Consider the following 27,381-nt stretch of genomic DNA (forward strand, 5'->3'; position numbering starts at 1 on the left):
CCTCAACCTAGGCATGCCATGTTCTGCACCCAGTTGGGTTGTCTAGCTGCGCCCCTCTGCACAAGTGGTGCTGCCCCAAAAGGCCACCATGTGGCTGTGCAACCAACCCCCATGCCGTCGTATGCCCCTAGAGCCCTACTATCTGGTGCACACAAGCTGTTTACAGCCCTCAGCTGCATATCCAGACCTCGCTAACGCCTGCCTGAAACGTAACCCTACAAAGAGTCTAACCCAGAAAGAAGCATGAGTTTCTCAAAACTTCTGCACATCCCCTATATGCATGAGTCTCCTTATCCCCCTCTCAACCTGGCAGTAACCCTAGAAAGCATACATCTTGACGAGACAAAATCAACTAAGGTGCTGAGAGAAATGCTTGGGAATCCTGACGCAAGCTAGACCATGAAAGACAAGCAAAACCTTTGTAGACTCTGCCTTTAGGTCGCACTGAAACCAAGTGTAAGAGGCCTCCCAAGCCCGCCCAACCAAGAGCTCCTAAACACAATCCAACACAAGCTTAGAAAAAACCAAATAGAAGGCATCACCCAACCACTGCAATCCACCTGAGCCCGGGGCTAAGGTTCCACTCCACAGATACATGCCAGTCAGCACTCGGATCCCATACCACCAGTGCCTGCCCACACAGGGTCCATTGTTTCGAGTAGGAGAAAACATACCATAATGTATAATCAGTATCTATCATGCTGACTCATCGCACAATTGCGATACTGTTTGGAGTAGGAATCAACGTAGTTCCAAGGAGACCACACTCAGAAGAGAGCTTTTTGAAGAGAACTTGTAGAAAAAACCCGTAGCTCGTCTACACCAATAAACTCTCTTGAGATGACTAATCCACATAGTGGTACCATCAGAACAACATCCTAGCTCATAAGCCTTTTGAAGGATGAGACTACCTTCAACCTGTTCTGGAAATCAGTTTCTTGAGGGAAAAAGGATCTGCCCGAACCATAATCCTAAACTTCTAGAGACAAACCCAGTCCTGATAGAAAATGCTGACTTTGGTCTCAAGGATGATGAACTACAAGTATAACAACCCAAAATTTAAATCAAAGTAAATGAAGGCTGGCCAGAGCAATGCCCCATCAACCACCATATAAAAATGATGTTAGAACAGAAAGCCTAGAGAGAAAACCTCTATATTCAAGGGTCACTAATCTGTATAGATAAATTACATGAACCAGAGAACAAAATTGTCCAAGCACTCCTCTACGTGTCTAATTAATAACGGATCTGGCCAAGCCATTGAGACGGCAATAAAGGCTAACACTCATATTCTTGAAGTGCCCATCACTAAACTCATTCTCCGTTTCTCTGAAGACATGTGCTTGCTTGTGATGCAATCAAAAAGGCTTTGCACCATTGTACTTGTAGAAGATCAGAGCTAGATGAATGCCAAAGGTTGTGTGCCCAATAGACCTTTGTCGTATATGAAAATGAAACTGGTATAATTGGTTAACTACTGCCACCACCTGTTGCATAAAAGCTCCCTGCCCTGCAATTGACACCCACTCATCATCCTCAAGGAACAGCTTGACTATCAGAGTTCTCAAAAATAAAGTACAATTCTGCTCGGCTGTGTGAACACCCTACACCCAAAGCAGGCAACTACATCCAAAAATTTGTTCCTATATTTGCTTATTTATTAAGTGGACCAGTAGAAAGACCAACCTAGACTATTGAATTCCATGTCCAATCTTCAACAAGCCCTGAAAAGTCATAATTAGTTCAAGACCAAAAGGGGGTAAAAACCCACAATTAACAGAAAAAATACTGTTCCACAAAATTCGCATCACCCATCACAGATGCTACAATCTGGAGGGTTAAAGCCAGTGCTTGAGGGGCCAACATGATGAAGGCAAAATTAGAGCCCCACAACTTAATAAAGTTATTCCTTAGGTGTCCCCTAGGGAAACCCTGTTGACACTAGCTTACACACCCTTAGGGGAATCCTGTAAATACATGAGATTTAATAATCCAATCCTTTTGCACAATTCCAACGTAGGAACACACTACTACTCAAACACACAATTTTGTGATTACAATGGCATTGTTTGAGTGTGCAGACTGATATTAAACCTTAAATACAGACAAAGACTACCATGACAAAGTACATTGGCCTCGTGGAACCATGTAGCTTCTACAGAATTGCAGCTTGATTGTTAACTAATGCTTCCACTTTCTTGTAAGTTAAGACTGGTACTATTAGCTAATCATTGCAAACTGCTTCAAAGCAAGGCCTTCTTGGAGACAGGTACTTTTCGTTGTTCCTGCAGACCAATTCTGATGTCTCTATTTATGTCACTTTGTTAGGTGATTTGCCATTGAATCTCCCTCATTCATCTTGAAGTCATCTGACTCCCAAACTCGGGCAAATGATGGGCCACTCCTGGTCGGCTAGCAATATCTACAGCCGACAGCAGAAAAAAACACCCCCACGGGTCCTAAAAATAGGGAAAATAGAGAAACATTCACTCCGAACGGGCACACCCACAACAAAGGCCCTTACTCCCTATTGAGTAATATGTACAAACAGGAGATGATTGGAAACACCCCCTCTCAACTCCTGGATGTGGAACCAAACCCAGTGAGATGGAGTGCTGATGGAGCATTGTCAGAATACGCAACGGAGATGATGACCAGATCTGGGAACACGAGCAAAAAACGCATGCAGAAAAACAGCACAAGAGAGAGATAGATGTAGGCGTGTAACTCTACTCTGATATACACAAGAAGATCCCGATATGATACACTGAGTGGTATGGGGCTGGGGGCCTAATTATATGCCCCCAAATGGGCAGTCGGCCTGCTGAAAAGGCCCTCCACGACTGTAGCAACAGTCGGCCAGCAGCACATGAGGCCCACGACTGCATACATCCAGTCGGCCAGCAGTGAGACACTCCACGACTGATATCTGAGTAGTCGGCCAGCTACTGGGTCCTCCAGCCGCCTCAGGGCTGCCTCCCAAGCCACAGAAAAAGGGGGAAAATAAGGGAAAAATACGGAGAGTGGGGAAAAATGATAAAACACCTCATAAGGGCGGGCACACCCACAACAAAGGCCCTAGTGTATAAAACTAAACAGGAGACGACTTCTAACACATCTACTGAGTAGAGGCTTCATGAAGAGGTCCACCACATTGTCCTCCGTTGAACAAAAGATAAGCAAGATGTCACCAGCCAAAATCTTCTCACGAACAAAGTGATATTGTAGAAACCCAATCTCGCCAAGTAACCTCCGGAGCCGCACCACCTCACAAGCAGCACCGCAAGCAACCTGATACTCTGCCTCAGTAGAAGACAAGGCAATAGTTGGCTGCCTCTTGCGGCTCCAAGAAATAGCTCCTAAGCCAAGGGTAAATCTGTAGCCTGATGTAGATCTCCTCGTGTCTAGATCTCCTCCCTTTGGTATTCGGGTCCATCGGAGATAAAATAGGCTTGCAGTTCTTCAAAGGTGTCTGCATAAATGAGCTTAATAGCTCCTCTCGAAAACTCAAGTCCAATCTAGTGTTAAGTAACCAAATCAATGAACCAACAAGCTTCCGATACAAAGAGGCATCAACTTACTCACAAGGATCATGTACTATAAGTTTGATATTCGGGTCCATCAAAGATGAAATAGGCTTGCAGTTCTCCATCCCAAAGGCCTCCAGCAACTCATGAACGTACCGCTACTAAGAAACAAAGAACCCCCTCTGGGTCCGCCAAATCTCCAATCCCAAAAAGAAATCTCAAACTCCTTTGACAAGGCAACCTTCATCAGAGCTATGTGCTCCACATGACCCCCAGTGAGAATAAGATTATCCACTTAGAAGATAATCAAGGTGACCATACCACGTTACCGAAAGAGATACAAGTTCAGATCTGCAACTGGTCTCTGGAAACACACTCTAAGAAAGAAAGAATCAATCTTCTGATTCCAAGCCCTAGGAGCCTGTTTAAGACCATACAAAGCCTTCCGTAACCTGTAAACCATACCTTTTGATCCCGGAACCTCAAAGCCTAGAGATTGCTCAACATACACCTCCTCCTGCAAGTCACCATTTAGGGACACAGCTTTCACATCCATCTGATATACCGACCACTACTAAGAAGAGGCAAGGGCAAGAACCGTCCGAATCGTGGTCATCCTCGTTGTCGATGCAAAAGCGTCCTCATAGTTGATGCTTGGCTATTGGTGTTATTCTTCTCTATGGCTTCAAGTTCCACTTGCATGGCTTTTCTCCAAGTCTCTTGGAAAAGAGCTTCCTTAACTGCTGTAGGATCTTTGTCTCGAATGATACGAGACATCAATGTCTAGTTCACCCGTGACAGCTCCTCCGATTTGACTTTTATCATGAACTCTATGGGATCTTCGAGGTCCATCCACTGTGGTCTACTCGAAGAGGTACTCCGTAACACCTAACTCCCGAATGGTGTTCGACAACCACTTTGGTACTCGAACAAAACATGGAGCCTCTTGTTGCCGTTGGGACCCATCTCCAACCTCGAGCTCCACTGACTAAGGCTGGCTAGCTGGAACAATAGCCTAGGAATCATCATCATACTCATCTGGTTCTCCAAGAAGTGGTGGCTTCTCAACAATGGAAGCTAGAACATGCTCATCAAAGACAACATCTCTACTGACAACAACCTTGTAACTATTTGGCCCTCCTAGCTCTATTTCACATAAAGAAATCCATGTCCGAACACCAGACAGGTGGAAGAAAACATGGGGACAGGGTCCATAAGGATTGATTAAGAAAAAGCACCATTCTTGGTCAAAAAGCAAGAAAAAAGCAAAAAGTCAAACAGGGTTGATCGCGAGCTAAGGACACCATAGGAAAGAGGAGACTAAGCCGGACCAAAAAGCTAAAAGGCGCTTTCTCAAAAAGTAGCTCTAAGGCCAAAAAACAAGGCCTTAAAGCCAGAAAAGCAAAGCACCAAAAGTTGAGTAATATTTTATTAATAAAAGTGAAAAGAGAAAAGCTAAGCTTAAAAAGGCAAAGCAAAAGCATAAAGGGTTTTTGGCAAAAAGCAGGGTCTCTTACAAGTATCAAAAGGATTGGACTTCTCTTGTAGTACCACGAACAAGATCATTGAAGATTGAAGGAGATTGTGGAGTTTGTGTGGACATCATTATGATCATAAAGAGCTTCTTCTTCGCTATCAACACCTTCTCCAACATGCTATTCAGATGTGTGGTCAGCCTAGACCTGTATGGGCATATGCATGGGTGTTACGGACGCATGTACAGACATGTACGGAGTTGTGCGAGCATGTACGGACAGAAATTTCAGGAACCCTAAAATTGCTCCAAAAACTGCTTTTTGGCTGTTTTTATCGCCCAAAAACCATTAAAACAGGTTTTATATCAGTTTTCTTGCGAGAAAGAGCTTTTCCATGGTTTTCTTCATGGACAAGGCTATAGGAGTTGTGGAGATTACTCATGGGATGAGCGAGTGTTTCTTGGACTCGGACATATAGCTTGGACATGGAGAACTTGGGCATAGTGCTTGGACATGAAACATGAAGCTTGGACATAAACATGGAACTTGGACATATAGGTTGGGCATAAAGCTTGGACATGAACATGGAGCTTGGTTATGAAACTTGGACTTGGATTTGGACTTGGACTTGGACTTGGGCTTGGACTTGGACTTGGACTTGGACTTGGACTTGGATTTGGATTTGGATTTGGATTCATTGGATTTAGATTTGTATATTTGGATTTAGTACTAGCCCGATGAGAGATACTTGTGGGTCATCCCCGTGGTGTGCTCGACATCAGAGATCTTGTACGTCAACATCGACATCGACTTGGATATCCTACATTGGCATTAATAGCTCTATCAACTCCTGCTCAATTGACTTAAGTAATCTATCTCCACAACTATCACTAGCCTCCTGCCTATCTCCTCAACTAGCAATATGGAAAATATAGCACACGCAATGGGAAAAAAGGAAAACAAGTACTGCACATATAACACACAAAATAGGATAATAAATTAAGACAACCTATTTTTATTACATCATAAAATAAAGGAAAGTACATATAATACTTAACTTAATTAATAGTCAATAGTATTTACCATTAAAGAGAGTAGTGTATGGACCCTTCCTTAGGGGAAAATAAACATTAGTCATGTCCAAGGTCCTCAGGTTTTACTCATGTCCTAAGGTTTTGGGTCTCCTGGCCAGCATGCCCGTGGATTGTTCCTGAATAAATTCCTGAAAGGGGCTGGGGCCTGTTCCCCGCTCAATGTGGTGTACTGTGCAAGATCCCCATTCCCTTTTCTCTCCCCCTCCCTCTCTTTATATTTTTATCTCTTGGACACGTGGTTGAGTCTCTCACTGCACGCCCTGCTAGGCTTACAAACCTCCTTCCGCTTTTGGTCATATAACGTGTAGCCTTTGGAAAGAGAGTTATACCCCACAAAAACAAGCTTCTGGGACTCTGCTTCTCTGGAATGTGAACATAGGCATCACTCCCAAGAACATGGAAATGGGAGACATCTGGTTTCCTACCAAAATAAGCCTCGTATGAAGTCGTCTTAGGTATTGAAGTCGTCGGAGATCAGTTGGGGGTATGGACAACCGTAGCCACAACCTCGCCCCAAAGTGGACGAGGAAGATCACGATGCTCCAACATCGTCCTCGCCATCTCCACCACAGTCTGGTTCTTACATTCAACTACTCCATTCTTTGAAGGTGACCCTGTATTGGCGAGCTCTCGCTTGATGCCATGTTCCACACAAAAGCATTAGAAGAAAACTCCCCTCCTTTGTCAGCCCGAATAGTCTTCACCTACAATCCAGACTCCTTTTTCACCATAACATGCCAATCCTTGAGCTGAGCAAAGGCTTGGTCCTTCTATGTGCTGCTTACCACGAATGCAAGAACTACAATGTCCATGCTTCCTGCCAACATCTGGCAAGCCATACACCATCTGGTCCCGAAAAGCCCACCACAACACATCCAAATTCAAGTGGCCAAAACAGAAATATCACAAATCACCAAGCTGAGTACCTGTCAGGGAAGAGAGTGATGGGAGTTGTAGATCCCATTCTCCACTCCGCCTGCATAAACAACCTGGCCTGTTGCTTTGTCACAGAGAGCAACAAAATGCTCACCAAACTCCACCCGCATGCTAGTCTTGCAAACCTCATGCACTGACAAAAGATGAAAGCCAAGGGATGGACATAAAGAACCCAGGAGGAATGCTTCTCCCCTCTGCCCCATCAGGAATAATCTCCAACCTGGCCTCACTGTGAATCCGGATAGTGGATTTGTCACCAATAGAGATGTGACCTGTCTTCCATCAAAGATCTTGTAACCCATGTATCCCTAGCGATGAGACCAACTGCCTCCCTGCTCAAAGAAGATGAAGCTCAGGTTTCCATAATCTCCAATTGCACAAAAGCTAGAGTCTTTGCTGTTGCAGAGGAATCAACACCTTTCTCGATGCTCGGCTGAGGACACTTCCTCCAACAGTGACCCTTCTCGCCACAATGGTTTTAGGTCCGCTCGGCCTTCGAAGCATCACGCTCTGAGTTGGGCTTCTTCTCAAAAGACTTCGCCAATGAAGACTTCCCTTTGTCCTTGTTGTTGTTGTTGTTGCGGCCTTTCGACCGCTCATCAGTCAAAGCCTCAAAACCTCCGCCCTATGGAGGGCTCGTAAACCACTCTTCCTGGTCCAAAACCATCAGCACAAGCTTCTCCCATGTAATGGTGCTGAGCCTCCCACTAGTGATCAAAGAAGAAGAGAAAGCTGAGTACTAAGGGGTATGAGACAGCAACGAAATGGCCATATCCTCTGAAGATATCTCCTTCCCAGCCTGAAGAACCTCCTGCTAAAGAGCCTGGAGTTTGTTGATGTGCTCTCCCATCATCGAAGACTTTGCAAGATTCATCACTAGCATCTGCACTTTCAAAGAAATCCTCTTCATGGGCGATACCCTATTGTACAACAGAAGCAAAGTGCTGCCAAATCCCTCGGGCTAGCGTCATGTGTTTGATGTGATTGATCACTTGGGGTGTGCAATTAAGGAAGATGAAAGAACGCACACAGCCATTGACACGATCCCACAATTGTGCCTTAGTCTCTCGCTCTTTCCTAGTAGATAGTGAAAGCTTCTTGTCCTCCAACTCTGGCCTTGGAACTCCAACCACAATGAAATCAGCCAAATCATAATGCTCCGAGACATACTCCATCATTACCTTCCAGATGCCATAGTTGGTCCCGTCCAACCGTTGATCCACCGAGAATGTCTGGAGGGTGGGGGTCTTCACATGCTTCTCGACCATCTCGAGCAAATCTATCATCTTGAGGGTCACAAGGTCTTGTGAAGGGAAGGCGGGTGGGAAAAAAATTTGAAGAAGAGACTACAACTACTATGCAAGGTGGTGGTCCTGCAATGATGGCCGCCTTCTACCTGCTTCTCCACGTCCCGAACAGCCCACAAATTCTCCAATCAGCACCAAAAAACAGCAAACTCTCAAGCTCTCACTGTCTACAAGCTTCAAGCCACCTGGGGATTTGATACCATGTCGGAATGGGCAACGGAATGAGACAAAAACCTATGAGAACAGAAACGCAGAACTATAGGAGAGAGAGAGGAGCTGTATAAACTCTACTATATACAAGAGATCCGGTACAATGATGTGTGGGGGGGGGGCAAGGGTGGTATATATGCCACCCTGGGGCTGCTAGTTGGCCAGCCTAAAACAGGCTGACAGCCCCATGAGAGCCCCACGACTGGATAAAATCAAGTCAACCAACAGAAACAAAGTCGGCCTGCAAATGATGGGCCACTCTTGGTCGGCCAACAATTCTACAGCCGACAGCAAAAAAAACACCACGGGTCCTAAAAATAGGGAAAATGGACACTGAGGAAAAAATAGAGAGAGACTCACTCCGGGCAGGCACACCCACAACAAAGGCCCTCACTCCCTACTGACTAATATGAACAGCCAAGAGATGACTGCTAACAGCGAGCTGCGGTGGATCTTTCTATTGAAAGAGCAATCACTAACATGGCTTGGGCATCACAAGAGTCCCACCTTTGTTGGTCTCGAGTAGCTACCTGTGGACCAATTGCCCTGAGCAACAGTCCTTCGGTTTGTGGAAGGTTTTGCTGAAGGAGGAGGGAGGTTCATCACCAGAGACAATCTCCCATAACCCCTTGGCTACCAAGATCATGGCAGCAAAGAAACCGTTTCTTTGAGATAGAAACATACGGGACGTTTCTAAAAATAAGAAACATTTCTATGATAAAAAAATGTGGAGTTTCAGGTCATTCTCTGTACTCAAACAATTTCTATGCCAAAGAACTTCCTCGCTCATGCTCTTGCTCACGAATCTGCTCATGACTCCAACATCTTCTCCTGCTTCATCCTCATGCTTCACCTTCCTCCATCTTCTTCTTCCTCTTCTTTTCCTCCTCCTCCCCTTTCCTTCACTTCTACTTCTTCTTCTTCTTCTCCTCTTTCCTTGCCTTCTTCGTCCTCTTTTCTCCTTTCTTCTTCTTCCATTCCACTTCTTCCTCTTTTCTCCTTTCTTCTTCTTCTTCCATTCCCCTTCTTCTAAGTTCAATTTTAATTACCCCATTTGCAACATGAAATTTCTGCCAAATTTGAAATTTTTCCCTTCTAATTTTACATCAATTTCTCCCAGAATTCATCGTGTCCCTCTTCGAATTTCCCTAAATTTCAGGTTTTCCTCTTCTTTCTCTACAATTTAATTAAATTTCTCCCAAATTTCAGGTTTTCCCCTCTTCAATTTTCTCAAAATTAAACTTTTCCCTCTTCAAATCTTCCCTAAATCTGAAATTTTCCTCCTCCTTCAGTTTCCCCCAAATTCTCTCTTCAATTTTCCCCTTTCGACAATGGCGTGGAGAGAATGCCTTGGATGGACATAGGTGGACATCATTGTTGATAAGTGGGGATCCGGCAGCTCGAAAAAATGGGTATGCAAGCATTACAACAATGAATACACAAGAAGTGCTCTGAGAGAGTGAGAGCCCACCTCTTGAATATCCAAAGGGAGGGTGTTGCTGTTTGTAGTGTCGACATTCCGGATGATGTGATTGAGAGATTGGGTGGAGATCCAGAGGCAATTCGTCGAACAAAAGAGGTCACCTCGAACTTCAAAAAGGGAACGATGATGCGGATATTCATCTCCCCCTTCTATTGTTGCATATTCATCTCCTACCTCACCTGCAAACACTCATCCAACCACAACCACAATCTCTCGGCAAAAATCTCCCACCATATCTCCCCTCGCCACTGCCAATGTCACTGGTAATGTATCTCAACCCTCTAGTTCGCATTGCATTCCTACCGTCTCTATGCCAAGGGGAAAGCAAGGACCTTTGCAAAAAAGTTGGTCGAAATTGAAGCATGAAAAAGCTATAGGGGATGTAAGGCAATACTTCTTTGAGTGTAATGTTGCATTTGATCATGCACGCAAGCCCGCTCTCATCAATATGCTGGGTGCAGTAGCGTAGGCAAGTCCTAGCTTCAAGCCACCATCCTACGAGACACTTCACACAAAGGAGTTGAAGTTGTCTTGGCACCACCTTCTTGACTAGTATAGATGGTTTAGCGGAGGCTCACACAACATAGTACATCTATGAACGACTGAAAGCTACTATTGTGGAGGTGAGGCCTGCAAATGTGGTCTCTATGATTACTAATAATACAAGTAACTGCAAATTGGCAAGATCATATGTGGAGGGGCATTATCCACATATTTGGTGGGTACTATAACTCGCGGCGGGAGCTCGGGGGACTAGGGCCTTTGACACACTTGTTGATACCATCAATGCATATTAAAACATTTAAACATGGCCACAGCCTCAACATATATCCATCATCATCACTTTGCATAAAACATAAAAGCTAGACAAAACATCCACAAATGCTGAAAATGGAGCTTACACGTGTGACACGCATAGAGGCCGGAATGGGCCGACCCCCCCCCTTGGGGTATTTTATTACCCAAGGAGAAAAATATCATGTACAAACTTTGAGGGCCTTCCTCTCCCCACGGGAGATGCCGGATTATCCATATACAAATGCCATAACACAACCCAACACGAGGCAACCAAGCCGGAACATAGGCTGTAGAAATGTCGAGCCAACAATATAATCCATATACCTCCGTGTGGGTACTGATTCTTCTCCAAAAACCACGGGTCTTCATGCAATAGAGCTGGTACAGCAAGTACAACTCTCCATTTAGCCAGTACAACACGTACAATGGTTGGTATAGCCGATATAGTGGTTGGTACAACAGGTACATTGGCTGGTACAGTAAGTACAAAAGTTGGTACAACCGGTACAATGGGTGGTACAACAAGTACAAGGATTGGTACAACCAATGTACCTCGTGTGGGTACTGATTCTTCGCCAAAAACCACAGGTCTTCATGCAATAAAGCTAGTACAGCAAGTACAACTCTCCATTCAGCCGGTACAACAGCTACAGTGGTTGATACAGCCGATACAATGGCTGGTACAGCAAGTACAAAAGCTGGTACAATCGATACAATGGGTGATACAACAAGTACAACAAGTACAACTGGTACAACCAGTACAATGGCTGGTACAACAGGTACAAAGGCTGGTACAACAAGTACAATGGCTAGAATTCATAATAAATGATTAAATACCCTTGCCTTCAGTATTGCTTCGCGATGGAAGCCTCCAAAATAGTCCCCAACAGCCGGTATTCTTCATGGGGAGTCTTCAAGAGAGAGAGAAAGAGAGTAGCCATCATTAGGGCAGCCTATAACGGTGGTAGAGGCTAGTGTGCAGCAAGAGAGCCTCCATTAATGAAGAGAGAGGGCTCCAATTTATAGATTTGGGCCTCCCATGAGCTAAAATGGCAAGAGAAGGCTACAATGACAAGTGGAGAGCCACACAATAGCTGAAGTGACAAGTGTGAGGCCACTTGTCTCACTTTGATCCACTTTCTAACAAGTCACTTTGGTCCACTTTCTTGCCACATGTCCCAATCTAAGAGACGGGTCCTTCCATAAACTTTATCTCTAAAAATATCCCAACTGGTAGACATTCTGTCATAGGCACTTTGCCAACTCTTGGTATCTGCTCAATTCAGATGTAATGACACGAACAGAATTTCCATCGGAGTCGGGCCAAAAATAGCAACCCTCCTAAATTTTAGGAGTGTGGTCCTTTGTATTCTAGGATAATCCCCCATTCCCAAAGCTTGTACTTTCCAAATATTTGATATCCTGGAGTCCACCAGACTCCTTTCATACTGGGAAATGTCCAGGATGGTGACAGGTACCGTGTGCATCACATTCTATTGATTTTCTAATTGAGGATATTGGGAAGATTGGGTGGGTTGCGAATGCAATGAAGAAGGCAGAGTTTTTGATGAATTTTGTGTGTAAAAAAACAACGAGCCCTTGGTATTTTTAGGGTCAATTGCCAAATTGAGCTTGTAAAGCCTTCTAGTACCCACTTTTCATGGGACAAGAACACCTCTCCAAAGGCAGTGTTGTTCGAGAATCTCATCCATGAGCAGGAGTTTTGGTGGGATGCAGAGTCTCTTGCTGGGTTTATGGAGCCGCTCATAGTTGCCTTGCGACTCTCTGACTGGGGGGGTACACCATGGGCCTTATTTATGAGTTCATGGATAAGGCCGACGGCGCCTTCGACACTTGCATACTCATCTCAGGGGAGAGGTAATTCCAGAATCAAGTTCATTTCCTTAGCTCTAATTTTTCTATTTATTGTTCTTTATTCTTGATAAATCTAGATTCCAGACTTTGATATGAATTTTCCAAATTTTCAGGATACTTGAAATCAAACAAATATGGAAGGAGAGATGGGATTGGTTTCATCGCCCAATCCATGTGTCGCCCATATCTTGCATCCTCTTTGGAGGAGTGACGATCAAAAGCATGATAGAGAGCTCAACTAAGGATGGTCAACCTACCTTTGCAGAGTTGAGGGAGATGATAGATCCCGTAATATTTTGGAGGGCTAGCTTGTAGAATTTAGGGATCCGCTTAATCAACACTTTGGTAGTGTACAGGCTAGCCTTCGAGATGCACATATGTCATGTGCACAGAGTGTATCTACCGTGTGCTACACACACACAAGAATAGCTTCAAGGCTTGTGGAAGCTTGGAGCTAGGCAGGCTGATTGGCGAGCTAGGCTAGGGATAGACTGACGGGCGGACGCCCAAGTATGGACGAGCGGACGCCCAAGTGTGGATGCCCAATGACCGGCCAAGAGCCTATCAAAGGGTGGCCAAGGTTAGTCAATAGTTCATAGAGTCTCGCGTGTCTTTGTGAGAGCTCTATGGTCAAGAGCCTGGATCTAGTGAAGACGTGCACCTGCTTTATGCAACTGATGCCGGCAGCAATCTCGAGGCCCGAGAGGATAGCTTCATGGCGATATGGAACGTCACGAGGTAGAGACTGGTCGGTACATCTTGTAAACCGGCCTTCAGAAACCAAAGGGCGGTGAAACAAACATTTGCACATAAAACACTTCAACACCATTGAGGACCTAGAAAAGGAAAACAAACAGGGGGAGCTAGAGTGCTCCTGCAAAAAGTACACGGACACCGATTGGCCCCAAATCGCAGTGGCGCCCCTTGCGGTATTTCTTTAATTGATTTTAAGAGCTTTGATTACAATATAAGGCTGGTAATTCAGCCGTCCCAGTAGAACTCCTGAAGCCTGCAAAGAACCTGCATCTGGCTTCTTGTCCACACGGCATCCACAAACAGATCCAGCCATTGTTCACATCGAAAGACTCTCTCGCATTGAGTCTGCATACAAAAGCTTTCTCCCATGATCAAGGCTGCCACAACCATCCATAGCCTCTCACACTATGAACAGCATCACACCCTGACACATCCAGTGCTTCTGCATCACAACACAGACTCCCAAACTGTCTCTCAAAAGAGAACTCGCATCACAGCACAGCATACCATACAGTTGACACACCTGTACAAACCCTCTCTACCATCCAAGGGTACTATCCATCTCTGTCATGGATTCCCTGTCCCCTGTCCTATCAGTAGCAAGGCTGTACCAAACATGTGTCCACTCCTGTACCTTCTGCCTGCATGTGACCTATCTCCTGGAGAAACCCAGAAACATGTCTCTTCGAGAAAACCTACGACCTGTTTCCACATGAAACCCTTAGGCCTGTTTCCCTTTTGAAACTTCTGTCCTGTTTCCCATACATCTAGTTACCTGTTCCCTCATGAAACATCTGGCAACATAGAGATGCCCATAACTGTAGGTCCTTCTGTTCCTTTCTAGCAAGAAGAAAACAATCTGCTCCATGAGCACGCAGCCATGCGAGCTTGCATCACTCCCATGCCAAGAAACATAACCAAATGACCTGTGCTTGTAGCCAAAAACCCAAGCACACAGCTGAATTTGCAACCAAACAAAAACAGCCCATAAACTGTCCCAAAACAGTCCCGAATCCAAAGCAAAGAGAAACTGAAAGTTCCATCAGATGAACGCCATCAACATGATGTCTATGTTCATGGAAATCCAGTCTCTGTCCACCTTTGTGTCAAGAGAAACCAACCCTTGTCTACTCTTCAGCAGAGGGAGAGAGAGAGAGAGAGAGAGAGAGAGAGAGAGAGAGAGAGAGAGAGAAACTCTCATGCCCTGTACAGTCCAGCACCTCTGCAGTCCATCCATGTGGAGTCCATGCAAACAGTCTCTTTGCGCCAGCTTTTCACCAGGAAAGGGAAGAGATCTACGCTCTATTCAGCCCCTGCCCGACTGTCTTCTCCTCCACGCAGCCCACCTGAACCTGCAGTCCAGCCCACAAGCAGTCTACTGTACCAGCAGTCATACAGTATGGTACCTGCTGTCGTACCTGCCTGCGCTGCCTGTACCAGCAACCTGTACACGCCTGTACCTGCACAACCAAATCTGCCACGTGGACTGTACCTGCACAGCAGCCGTACGCTGCCACGTGGACTGTACCTGCACAGCAGCCGTACACTGTACCTGCACAGGCCCTTCCATGCGCAGCCAACATGCATCTTCAGGCGACCAGCCCTCCTCAGCGAAAAAGCACACACTACCTCCAGAGAGATAGGCGCCTCCTCCTTTTTCTGCCCAACAGCCCCTCTTTTACCAAAAAGCTCACACGTGGCCCCAAAAATAGCATAAGGGCCACGTTTCTTTAATGGAAGGCTTAATAAATGATTTTAAAGGTTTTTAAACCCTTTAAGCTAAAATTTCTTTGCCCCCCTTTCACACATGGGGTTGTCCACACATGGGCTTCCATCTTCACTCCCACCTGATGCCATTCACACTGTCCACCATGTCCCCGTGCACATCTGCATCTTGTCCAGAGAAAAACACAGGGTCATGACATACCCCCCTCTTGAAAAATGGCAAGCGTCCTCGATTGCACTCAATGGCACAGTAAAGCATCTCATGAGCAAAGATATCCCATATGGCAAAAACAATGGCCTTCCAATGCATCTGGATGATAGAACAATCATCCTGCACAATAAGCCACACTGTCCTCTTGCTTGTTCCTTCAGAACCTACAGCAAAAGTCTAAAACCAAATGGAAACACGTTAACTGTGTTAGCCAAAAACAAAACCATGCATCATTCTACATATGACACACATATGCATGACACACATATGCATTCGCAAACAATATGCTCCCCAAAATGCTCTACCTACTCCAGAGTAACAATCTAAGGGCTGCTCGCAAGCCTTACGCCCATGGGCATCCCGCAGGACCCACGACTGAAGGTAAAACATGAGCATATGAAAGCACTCAATGCATCCAAACACTACATCCACGAAGTACTTTCCCACATATGTCTCATGGCCATCCCGCAGGAGTTACACCCAGTGGTGCATCCATGCACATAATAAAGCACTTGATGTATCATACCAACATACATGCAGCACGTGACACAATGCAGAGTATTTCCCAATGTATTCTCAATGGTACCAGGATCCAATGGCACCAGAATACAAAAATACCTCTACCTCAAAAAGTGAATGCATACATGCACAAATAGAGTTCGATCCATATTTCCATGAACCAAACCAACTCTAGGACTGCTCGCAAGACTATTGTCCTCCATAGAGTTATCCATAGTTGCAGTCAGAGTTCAAGGTGCGGCCGACTATGAACCATACCGCTGTTTTTTCGTGCATACTGCTGTTTTTTTCATAATTCAGCATGTTATGTTTGCATCGTTGGAACCCAAGTGGGTTGTGGTTTTGTTAAGCAAGAAGAAGAGTTGTTTTATTGGCAAGGAGAGAAACATAAGGTAATAGGCTGTGAATTAGTAAGTAAAAGAGAGAAGAGAAGAGTAGAACGCATGCGATTGCATGACTCAGTGTGAGCCAGCTAACGAAAGCATGCTGGTCGGCTATGTAGGTTGCGCAGTCTATGATAGGGAACTTGGAAGCCGAGGTGGACGACAAGTGGGTGGCGTGCAGGTTAGAGGCGTCGCTGCCAAACGGCGATCGAAATACTGCAGAGAGAAAAGCAAACAAACGATCAACCGACAGGTGGCAGCCGCTTTTTGATATTCTTAGCCTTCGTTTTTTTTTTCGCGTTTTGCTTTTCGTTTTTTGAACCTATATCGAGGGGTTTTAAAAATATTAAAACCAAAACGCGTGTTTTTTTTTAGCATGTCTATGTGACTTTATATGTGTAGCCTATGTGTTTTTTTTTTTACAAGCTTTATGTGTGGCTTTTATAAAAGCCCTCAAGCATGGTTTTTTTTTTAACACAAAAGCAACACAAAAACACATGCTTTTTGGGAGCCCTATAAAATACGCCTAATGTGGGCTTCTGGCCACACATCTCCTCGTACTCTCTAGCACTCTTCCTTACTTCCAGCCAAGCTTTTCTCTCACCTTGCCCTCTTCAAGATGTCGACCCAAGAATCGGAGATGGAACCCATTCCCGAACGTGAAGACCTGCCGGCTACTGAGGCCACCAATGGCGATCTTTTCGAAGATTTTGTATCCAAATCTGATTTTCAGGAGTTTAAAGTTGCTTTCGACGCTTCTTTCTCAGGAGTATGTCATGTGCACAGAGTGTATCTACCGTGTGCTACACGCACACAAGACTAGCTTCAAGGCTTGGTGAAGCTTGGAGCTAGGCAGGCTGATTGGCGAGCTGGGCTAGGGAAAGAGTGACAAGCGGGCACCCAAGTATAGACGGGTGGGCGCCCGAGTGTGGATGCCCGATGACCGGCCAAGAGCCTATAAAAGGGTGGCCAAGGTTAGTCAATAGTTCATAGAGTCTCGCGTGTCTTTGTGAGAGCTCTATGGTCAGGAGCCTGGATCTAGTGCAAATGTGCACCTGCTTTATGCAACAGAGGCCGGCAACAGTCTCGAGGGCTGAGAGGGTAGCTCCATGGCTGTATGGGACGTCCCGGGGTAGAGACTGGTCGGTACTGTCAGAATACGCCGTGGAGATGATGACCAGATCATGGAACACGAGCAAAACGCATGCAGAAAAAATACAGCACAAGAGAGAGAGAGAGAGATGTAGGCGTGTAACTCTGCTCTATATACACAAGAAAATCCCGGGTATGATACACAAGTGGCAAGGAGGCTGGGGGCCTATTTATATGCCCCCTAGATGAGCAGTCGGCCTGCTGAAAAAGGCTCCACGACTGCAGCATCAGTCGGCCAGCAGCATGCATCTAGTCGGCCAGCACTGAGGGTCCACGACTGGTCAAGTACAGTCGGCCAGCACCTGTACACACATCCTGATGTAGTCGGCCAGCAAATGGAACCTCCTGCCAACTCAGGGCTGCCTCCCAAGCCACAGGAAAAATGGAAAAAAATAGAGGAAAAATACGGAGAGTGGGGAAAAATAATAAAACACCTCATAAGGGCGGGCACACCCACAACAGAGGCCCTGGTGTATAAAACTGGACAAGAGATGACTTCTAACACCCCCTCTCAGCTCCTGGCTGTGAAACCAACCACTGGGAGCTGGGGTGCCGCCTGAGCAAATCCTGAGAGAACGACTTCGTGAAGAGGTCCACCGTACTGTCCTCCGTCGAACAGAACTCTAGCAAGATGTCATCAGCAACGATCTGTTCACGAACAAAGTGCCTCTGGATGACCATGGGTTCCTCCAGTGGAAGCCCAAACCCCTTTGCATCCTCACCACCTCACAAGCAGCATCACAAGCAGCCCGGTACTCTGCCTCTGTCCTCGACAAGGCAAAAGATGACTGCTTCTTACTGCTCCATAAAACTGCTCCTGGGCCTGAAGTAGATCTCCTCGTATCCGGATCTCCTCCCCAAACCGAGTCACTCCAATCGTGGAGTCGGACTCCATCCAGCAATCCCCCTCCTTTGTTAAAGAGTCCATGATCCTTCGCATGCCACAAAAACCACAGGAAGCGCAATCCTGCCTCCAAAAGAGTCACCTGCAACCATGAGCTCAACAGCCTCATCAAGAAGCTCCCGTCCAATCTGGTGTCCATCAACCAGATCAATGAACCATTCCGCTTCTGAATCTTGGAGGCATCACATATGCTCACAAGGATCAACACCTGTTACGGTGCACAAACAAGTCCTGGAAACCTGATGAAGACCACGCAAGGCCTTCTGAAACCTGTCAACCACCCCCTCTGAATCCGGAACCACAAAGCCCGGAGAAACCATCTCCCTCTGCAAGTAATCACCTGCCACCTGCCTGGCTTTCCGAAAGGTCCCTGAGGAAAGAACATCCTCATCTACTAAAGGTTCTTTGTCCAGAACACGCTGAGACATCAGAGCATAAGTGACCTGTTCAGTTTCCTCTGACTGATGAACACAAGAACTACCAACATCAGTACTGGAAAGTTCCTGCCAACTGCTGCCATCTACTGGTAAGCTATCCACCATCTGGTCCCGAAAAGCCTGCACCTGCAGCGTATCCACACACAAGTGGCCATTACCAGACTGCCACTCATCACAAACCTGAGGACCTGGGAGAGAGAGTGCTGAAAGCTTGTAAACTCCATTCTCCACTCCGCCTTCCCAAACCACTTGGCCTATTGCTTTGTCCCGGAGAGCAAAAAAATGCTCATCAAACTCCACCCGTACACCAATCTTGCAAACCTGATGCACTGACAACAGATGAAAACCAAGTGCCAGAACATACAACACCTGGGAGGAATGCTTCCCCCCTCTGCCATCGAGAACTATCTCCATCTTGCCCTCACTGTGAACTGGGATAGTGGACATATCCTCAGTAAGAATATGACCAGAAAGCCTGCAGAGATCCTGTAAACCGAAACGGGAAGGAGTCATGTGCCTGGAAGCACCACTATCGAGAATCCACTCCCGAGTATCCGTTGCGGAGAATCCTCCAATCTCCTCCCTGCCTGAAGAAAATGAAACATCGGTGTCCATCACCTCCAGGTGCACAAAAGCCGGAGTCTTCATGATTGCTGCTGAGGAATCTTCACCCTTCTCAATCTTCCGCCTGGGACACTGTCTCCAATAGTGGCCTTTCTCGCCACAATCATTACAGGTCCTCTCTGCCTTCAGTTTCTCGCAGTCAACGTCGGACTTCTTCTCAGAAGACTTCTCCGATGAAGCCTTCCCTTTGCCCGAGTTTCGGCCTTTCGATCGTTGGCCTGTTAAGGCCTCCGAACCTCCACCCTGAGGAGGGTTCGTGAATCGTTCCTCCTAGTCCAGGACCATGGGCACAAGCTCCTCCCACGTGATGGTGCTGAGCCTGCCACTGGTAATCAACGACGAGTAAAATGCTGAGTACGAAGAGGGCAAATGTGACAGCAACGTGATGGCCATGTCCTCTGACGATATCCCCTTCCCAGCCTGAAAAACTTCCTGCTGAAGAGCCTGCAGCTTGTTAATATGCTCTCGCATCGTCGACGACTTTGCAGGATTCATAACCCGCATCTGTACTTCCAAGGAAATCCTCTTCATGGGCGATACCCTCTTGTAAAGAGAAGCCAAATGCTGCCATATACCTCTGGCCAGCGTCATATGCTTTACATGATTGATTACCTGCGGTGTGCAGTTGAGAAAGATAAACGAACGGACCCTGGCGTTGACACGATCCCCCAGCTGTGTCTAAGCCTCCCGGTCCTTTCGGGTTGACGGTAGCTCCCCTTCCTCTACTTCCGGCCGTGGAACACCAACAATGACGAAATCAGCGAGGTCGTAAGACTCCAGAACAAATTCCATCATAACCTTCCATATGCCGTAGTTGCTCCCGTCCAACTAACGGTCCACCGGGAACGTGGGGAGTGTCGGGATCTTCACATGCCTCTCGGCCATCTCTAACAGTTCTGCATTGCGGGGATGTACTCTGAAAAAGGGTGGGTGGGTGGGTGGGAACAAAGAAGAACTAAAACCTGCAAGTGGCTGTCCAGCAAATCAGCCCGCCCTCCTCTTGCACCTTCTCTTCCCAATCAGCCCAAAACAGTCCACCAATCAGCCACACAACAGTCCCCCTCTTGCTCACACAAATCCCAAGAACTATCTAGAGCCTAGGGCTCTGATACCATGTGAGAATACGCAGCGGAGATGATAACCAGATCATGGAACACTAGAGCAAAACGCATGCAGAAAAAATACAGCACAAGAGAGAGAGAGATGTAGGCGTGTAACTCTGCTCTATATACACAAGAAAATCCCAGATATGATACACAAGTGGCAAGGAGACTGGGGGCCTATTTATATGCCCCCAGATGAGCAGTCGGCCTACTAAAAAAGGCTCCACGACTGCAGCATCAGTCGGCCAGCAGCATGCATCCAGTCGGCCAGCACTGAGGGTCCACGACTGGTCAAGTACAGTCGGCCAGCACCTATACACACATCCTGATGTAGTCGGCCAGCAAATGGATCCTCCTGCCAACTCAAGGCTGCCTCCCAAGCCACAGGAAAAATGGGAAAAAATAGGGGAAAAATACGGAGAGTGGGGAAAAACGATAAAACACCTCATAAGGGCGGGCACACCCACAACAAAGGCCCTGGTGTATAAAACTGGACAAGAGATGACTTCTAACAGGTACGTCTTGCTAGTTAGTTCAGCTCGTGGCTCGGTGGGGACAGCCAAGACTTGTGGGTTTTTCCCACGGCTGTCAAGGTTGGGTGGTGAGTCAGGCTTGCACCCCCTTCACGTTATTTGGCTTTGTTTTGCAGGTTTCAAGTCTTGTATCAAGAGCGTTCTACGAGGAGATCCTTGGGGATTTGACAACATATCAAGCAGTCACTTGGTGGGGGAAGTATGGGAACTCAACTCCACAGTTGCAGCACATAGCTTTGAGAGTTCTCTCACAGGATTGCTCATCCGAAGCTTGTGAGAAAAATTGGAGTTTGTTTGCAGCCATACACACAAAGAAGAGAAATTGATTATATCCTCAACAACTCAAGCGCCTAGTATTTGTGAACTCCAAATTGAAGCTTCTTCGAAAGAGGCAGCAGTCTATGTTGGGGTAAAGGCATTATGCCCACCCTTGTAGTGTGTACAAGCCCATAAGTTATAGTACATAGTACACTTAGTACTTTTAATGTACTAAGTGCACTATGTGTACTAGTGCAATATACATGTGTGATAGGGGAGTCACACACTCATTCCTATGAGTTGACTTATCCCCACATATGTCTCTCTCTCTCTCTCTCTCCCTTGTTTCTCTGTGTTTGTCTCCCACATGAAAACCTAACCCTAATTAACTCTCCCATTCAACTGGTATCAGAGCTATGGTCATTCCCTCCCCTCCCTCTTCTCTTTGATGGCTGCACCCTACTCTTCACACAGACATTAATCTGCTGAATTCTGAAGGTAGTCGCCTGCTGATTTCCATGCTGGTCGTACCCTGATCTGGTCTGGCCGTACCTGCTGTGAGTACCTGATGTACTTTTGCACCCTACTCCTCACATAGCCTTGCTTTTGGTCGCCCTGTTCTGCCCTGCCAGCAGGCCCTGGCTGCCTAGCGTAGGCAGCCAACAGCCAACAAGCGTGGGCTGCTTAGCTGCTGTCCAACCAACAGCCACGCTGCTCAGCTGCTCAGCGCACAGCAGCAGCACAGCGCTGTCCATCCAGTGCACAGCTCGCAGCCAGACAAGCGCCCAGCTCAACAGCAGTTAGCAACACGTCGTCCTCGCATCAGCAGTACCTTCAACATCCACACAGTCAGTGTGTACAGCAGCATCAACAGCAAAAATCGACGCCCCCTTTTCTGCAACAGCATCAACATCATACATTCAGCCTGCAAATTGTAGAAAATCAAAAATTACCTGAGGTATTTGCTTCAATTTTTTGGAATTTGCATGTCCAATTTGCAATTGAGCAGGTACAATCATCAATTGAGCAGGTCAGGGCCGAATTGCTCAATTTCTGAGCAAAATTGGCAAAATTGGGTGACGTTGGTCACAATCAGGATCAATTTGCAGGAAATTGGATGTCGAAATTTGGGGCTTTTGATGTGATTGTGCAATTAAGCATTAATACATGCTGTATGATGTGAGAAATCGCACATTCGGGCAAAATTGTGCATGCAGGCACTCGCATTTGATGCTTTGGGCAACGAGTTGATGCCTGACAAGCACTCAATGTGCCTGTAAATCAAGGGGCTTTCATGTATTGGATGTATATGTGGCCAGGGGGAAGCACTGTGAAGACTTTGGATGCCTTCATGTGCGTTAATGTACCATGTATGATCAGAAATTGATCTTAAATCAAGGGGCTTTTCAAGATTTTATGCTTGTTGAGCTTGGCAAAGCAGCAGGCAAGACTTTTATGCCTTGAATCCTCAGAAATCAGCTTGCAGTCAAGGGGCTTTTGCCCAATTTCTGTTCGGGACTGTTGTATGCAGTGTTCGGGACTGTAAAAGTCTGATTTTCACTCATTTGGATAGCCAGGAGAGCATTTATTGCTACTGTACCTGCTGGTACAGATTTGGTACAACTTTGTACAAGTTTTGGCATGGCTACACATTGATTTGAGTGAGCAAAAGGCTCATTTTCAGCTGCTCTACTTGCCGGTACAGGTTTGGTACATCATTGGTGAGCACTTAGTACTACTGTCCAGTACTTTGGAAGGGGAACAGAGCACATTTAAGGTGCTGTCCTAAATCTGCAGCAACCAGATTTTGGTGATTTCATCACATACAGTGGAAGTAGAGCTGCATTTGTGCTTCCGCAGTGGGAGATAAACTTTGGGAGAACAACTGTGAGCACTTTGTGTGCTTTTGGTGCAGTGTTTGCACATTTTGCAGGGAGTCAGGCATTGACAGGTTGCATATTGCTATGGCAACCACAGGTGAGAGCTCTTCATTGCTTCACATCAAGAAGCTTAAAGGCTCACATAACTATGATATTTGGCAAACCCAGTGCTATAATGTGTTGCTCCAGAAGAAGCAGCACAAGCCTATCAAAGAAAGGGGTGTAAAGCCCACTTCTCTTACTGCTGAAGAGTGGGAAGATATGGATGAGCTGGCAAGATCTACTATCATGTTGTCTGTGTCAGACTCTTTACTTTTCAGCATTCGTGAAGAGAAGACAGCTTGGGGAATGTGGCAAAGATTGCAAGACTTGTATGCCCAGCAAAGTGCCTCAAGCAAAGTGTATTGGTTGAAGAAACTCATAGGTCTTCAAATGAAGGAAGGGGCGTCTATAGCAGCCCATCTAAATGAGTTTAATGGTATTGTCAGCCAAGTTATAAATCAAAAGTTGGCAATGGACGATGAGTTCAAAGCCACCTTTCTCTTATGCACTTTGCCAGAGAGTTGGGACACATTCAGGACAGCCACTAGCAATTCGAATGCTATGCTGTCATATGCAGATGTTGAGGGTGCTCTTCTTCAAGAAGAGATGAACAAAAAGAATAATTCTGTTGGAAAGTCCAATGCAATGAATGCACGTGGGAGATCCCAGCAAAGGGGTAAAAGCCAAGAAAGGGGAAGGAGCAAGTCCCACTCCAAAAAGGACTTGGAATGCCATTATTGTGGCAAGAAGAGACACATCAAAAAGCAATGCTACAAATGGAAAAATGATCAAAAGGAAAAGGAAAAAGGCAAAGACAAAGACAAAGATGAAGCCAAAGATGTAAAGCCAAAGAGCAAAAGTGGAGTCAAGATTGAAGAAGTCAATGTGTCACATGGAGGTGACAGTGAGGATGAGGTCCTATTCACGTCTTCACTTGATGCCCATTCACTTCTTACAGGAGATGGTCATGGTATGCACTCATGGATCATTGATTCAGGTGCCTCCTTTCATGTCACAGGTTGCATAGACTTGTTTGTCAGGTATACTGCTGGCAATGAAGGAGTAGTTTATTTGGGTGATAACCATGCATGCAAGATTCTTGGCAGAGGTGATGTGAGGCTTGTGTTTTCAGATGGCTCACAGCTTATGCTCCATGATGTCAGGCATGTGCCTGAGATCAAGAAGAACCTGCTTTCTACTGGACAGCTTGATGATGCTAATTATGTTACCACATTTGGTCATGGAAAGTGGAAGATTAGCAAGGGCTCACTGGTTGTTGCCAGAGACTCTAAGGTGGACACTCTTTACTTCATGCATGCAGGTGTTTGTCACCATGCTAATGTAAATGCAACCGAGCTGCCGGAAATCTCTATGTGGCATAGCCGGTTGGGACACATGAGTGTCAAAGGAATGGAGCAATTGTCTCGTTTTGGTTACTTGCCTTCTCTAAAGTTTTCAAGTTTTCAGTTTTGTGAGCATTGTATATATGGTAGGCAACTACAGTGCCCCCACAAGAAAGCTCTTGGACAGAAAGATGCTCAGTTAGAGCTTGTGCATACAGATGTATGTGAGATGCCTCAGCTTTCTTTGGGAGGGGCAAAATATTTTGTGTCATTTATTGATGATGCCACACGCAAGGTGTGGGTTTATCCTCTTCGTTTGAAGAGTGATACATTCTCAGTGTTTCAGAAGTTTGTTGCTCATGTTGAGAATCAAACAGGCAAAACACTGAAGGCTTTGCGTTAGGACAATGGTGGAGAGTATATGTCCAAACAGTTTCAAGACTTTTGTGATGCTAAAGGCATCAAGAGGGAGCTCTCTACTCCTTATGATCCTCCACAAAACGGGACAGCAGAGAGGATGAACAGGACCATTCAGGAGAAAGTATGTTCTATGTTGTCACATGCTGCATTACCTCATGGTTTTTGGGCTGAAGCTGTTATGACATCCGTTCATCTTATAAACAGGTCACCTAACACGAGGCTTGGTGGGAAAGTGCCAGAGGAAGTATGGACAGGGAAGCCTCCGTCATACAAGCACTTGAGAGTGTTTGGTTGCGTTGCATACATGCACATACGCAGGGAAATGCGCACCAAACTTGATCCTAAGTCTCACAAATGCATATTCCCAGGATATGGTGACATAGGTGAAATGGGGTATAGACTTTGGGATCCCGTGAATAGAAAGATTATACGCAGCAATGATGTCATTTTTTATGAAACATGCATGTATAAGGAGTCTGCAAGGCAACAGGAGCCTAGCAAAGTCATCTTTGATAATGATGGACATCATGGACAACAACCAAGGGCTGTAAATCAGCCATTACAGCAGGAAAACCAGCCCTTAAATGGTGCTGAAAATGGTCCAAATGGACAACCAGAGATGGCAAAAGATATCCCTATGGATATACCACAGTTAAGAGGAGATACCGGGCATGATTTTTCAGCCTTATGGCATGGAACAGGAGCCACCAATAGGTGATATGCAAGCTGGACAGCAACCTGCAAATGATGGTCATTGGGTACGGAGGTCCACAAGACCCTCCAGAGCCCCTGACAGGTTTGTTCCAAGGGTTGACTACTTGATGCTTACTGACTGTGGAGAGCCCTCATGTTATAAGGAGGCTTTACAGAGGGCAGACAAGGCTCTATGGGAGCGTGCTATGAAGTCAGAGATGGATTCTCTGCACAAAAATGGAACATGGAAGTTGGTGCATTTGCCTGCAGGCAAGAAGGTTTTGCCATGCAAGTGGGTTTACAGGCTCAAAGTTGCACCTGATGCAAAGCCAAGATACAAAGCCAGGTTAGTGGCTAAGGGCTTCAAGCAAGAATATGGTGTGGACTTTGATGAGATCTTCTCTCCAGTGGTCAAAATGACCACACTTAGAGCTGTATTAGCTTTGGTTGCTCATGATGATCTGGATTTGATTCAGATGGATGTGAAGACTGCTTTTCTTCACAGTGATCTCCATGAGGAGATATATATGCAACAGCCAGAGGGTTATGCAGTGAGTGGAAAGGAGAAGCTTGTATGCAAGCTGAAAAAGAGTCTTTATGGGCTCAAACAGGCACCAAGGGAATGGTATCATAAATTTTATACATTCATGAAATCCCAAAAATTCAGGAGAAGTGACATAGATCACTGCTTATACACCAAGAAAGCTTTGGATGGCAGTCTATTGATCCTCATCTTGTATGTTGATGATATGTTGATTGCCGGGAAATCTCGTAAAGAGATGGATGCCTTGAAGAAGAGGCTGCATCAAACCTTTGATATGAAGGATTTGGGTGATGCAAATCACATTTTGGGTATGCGGATACTTCGGGACAGAAATCAGCATGTGTTGTATTTGTCTCAGAAGGAATACATTGGCAAAGTTTTGCAGAGGTTCAATATGGACGGAGGGAAGAAGACTAGTACTCCTTTGCCTCCATATGTGAAACTCAGTGCTATGGACAGCCCACAGTCAGATAGTGGCAGGGCTGATATGGCCAAGATTCCGTATGCTTCAGCTTGTGGCAGTTTCATGTATGCCATGGTTGCTACTAGGCCGGACATTGCATTTGCAGTGGGAGTGGTTTCTAGATACATGGCCAACCCTGGCAAGAAGCATTGGGAAGCAGTGAAAGGTGTCATGAGATACCTGAAGGGCACACAGGATATGTGCATTTGCTTTGGCAAACAGAATGCATTAGTGCATGGTTACACGGATTCGGATTATGCCGGTCATCCAGATAACCGGAAGTCTACTACCGGTTATGTGTTTACATTCGCAAGAGGTGCTGTGTCATGGATATCCAGGATGCAGAAGTGCACAACCTTATCTACTACAGAGGCCGAGTATATTGCAGCCACAGAGGCAAGGAGGCATTATGGCTATCTCGGTTAGTGGCTGATTTGGGTTATACAGGAGATATTCCATTGTTGCATTGTGACAGTCAGAGTGCCATCCAGTTGGCAAAGAACCCTGTCTTTCATGCAAAGACGAAGCATGTGGATGTGAAGTATCACTTCACCAAAGAGGTGATAGAGAACAAGCAAATTCAGCTTGTTAAGATTCATAAGGATGACAACCCGGCTGATCTGTTGACAAAAAGTTTGCCTCCGGAGCGGTTTGCTCATTGCAGACACTTGATGGGCATTGGATGA

General features: G+C 46.0%; 1 protein-coding gene across 3 annotated transcripts in view; it reads right to left on the bottom strand.

The window, feature by feature from the left end:
* Positions 1–1,032: 1,032 nt before the first annotated feature.
* Positions 1,033–27,381, bottom strand: part of LOC147620922 (uncharacterized) — a 48,189-nt gene continuing 21,840 nt past the window's right edge. Inside the window, exons 4-5 of one of the 3 annotated variants that reach the window (XR_015270028.1) lie at positions 1,687–1,724; positions 1,033–1,510 (exon numbers count right to left, since the gene is read on the bottom strand). The gene's annotated coding sequence lies outside the window, so the exon portion shown is untranslated. The remainder of the gene's footprint in view (positions 1,511–1,686; positions 1,725–27,381) is intronic. The other 2 variants (XM_086825195.1, XM_086825196.1) reach the window with 2 other exon arrangements.

This window comes from Cibotium barometz, chromosome 31 (assembly GCF_041138505.1).
Source record: "Cibotium barometz isolate CiBa-2024 chromosome 31, ASM4113850v1, whole genome shotgun sequence".
In the NCBI taxonomy this organism is placed as follows: Eukaryota; Viridiplantae; Streptophyta; class Polypodiopsida; order Cyatheales; family Cibotiaceae; genus Cibotium; species Cibotium barometz.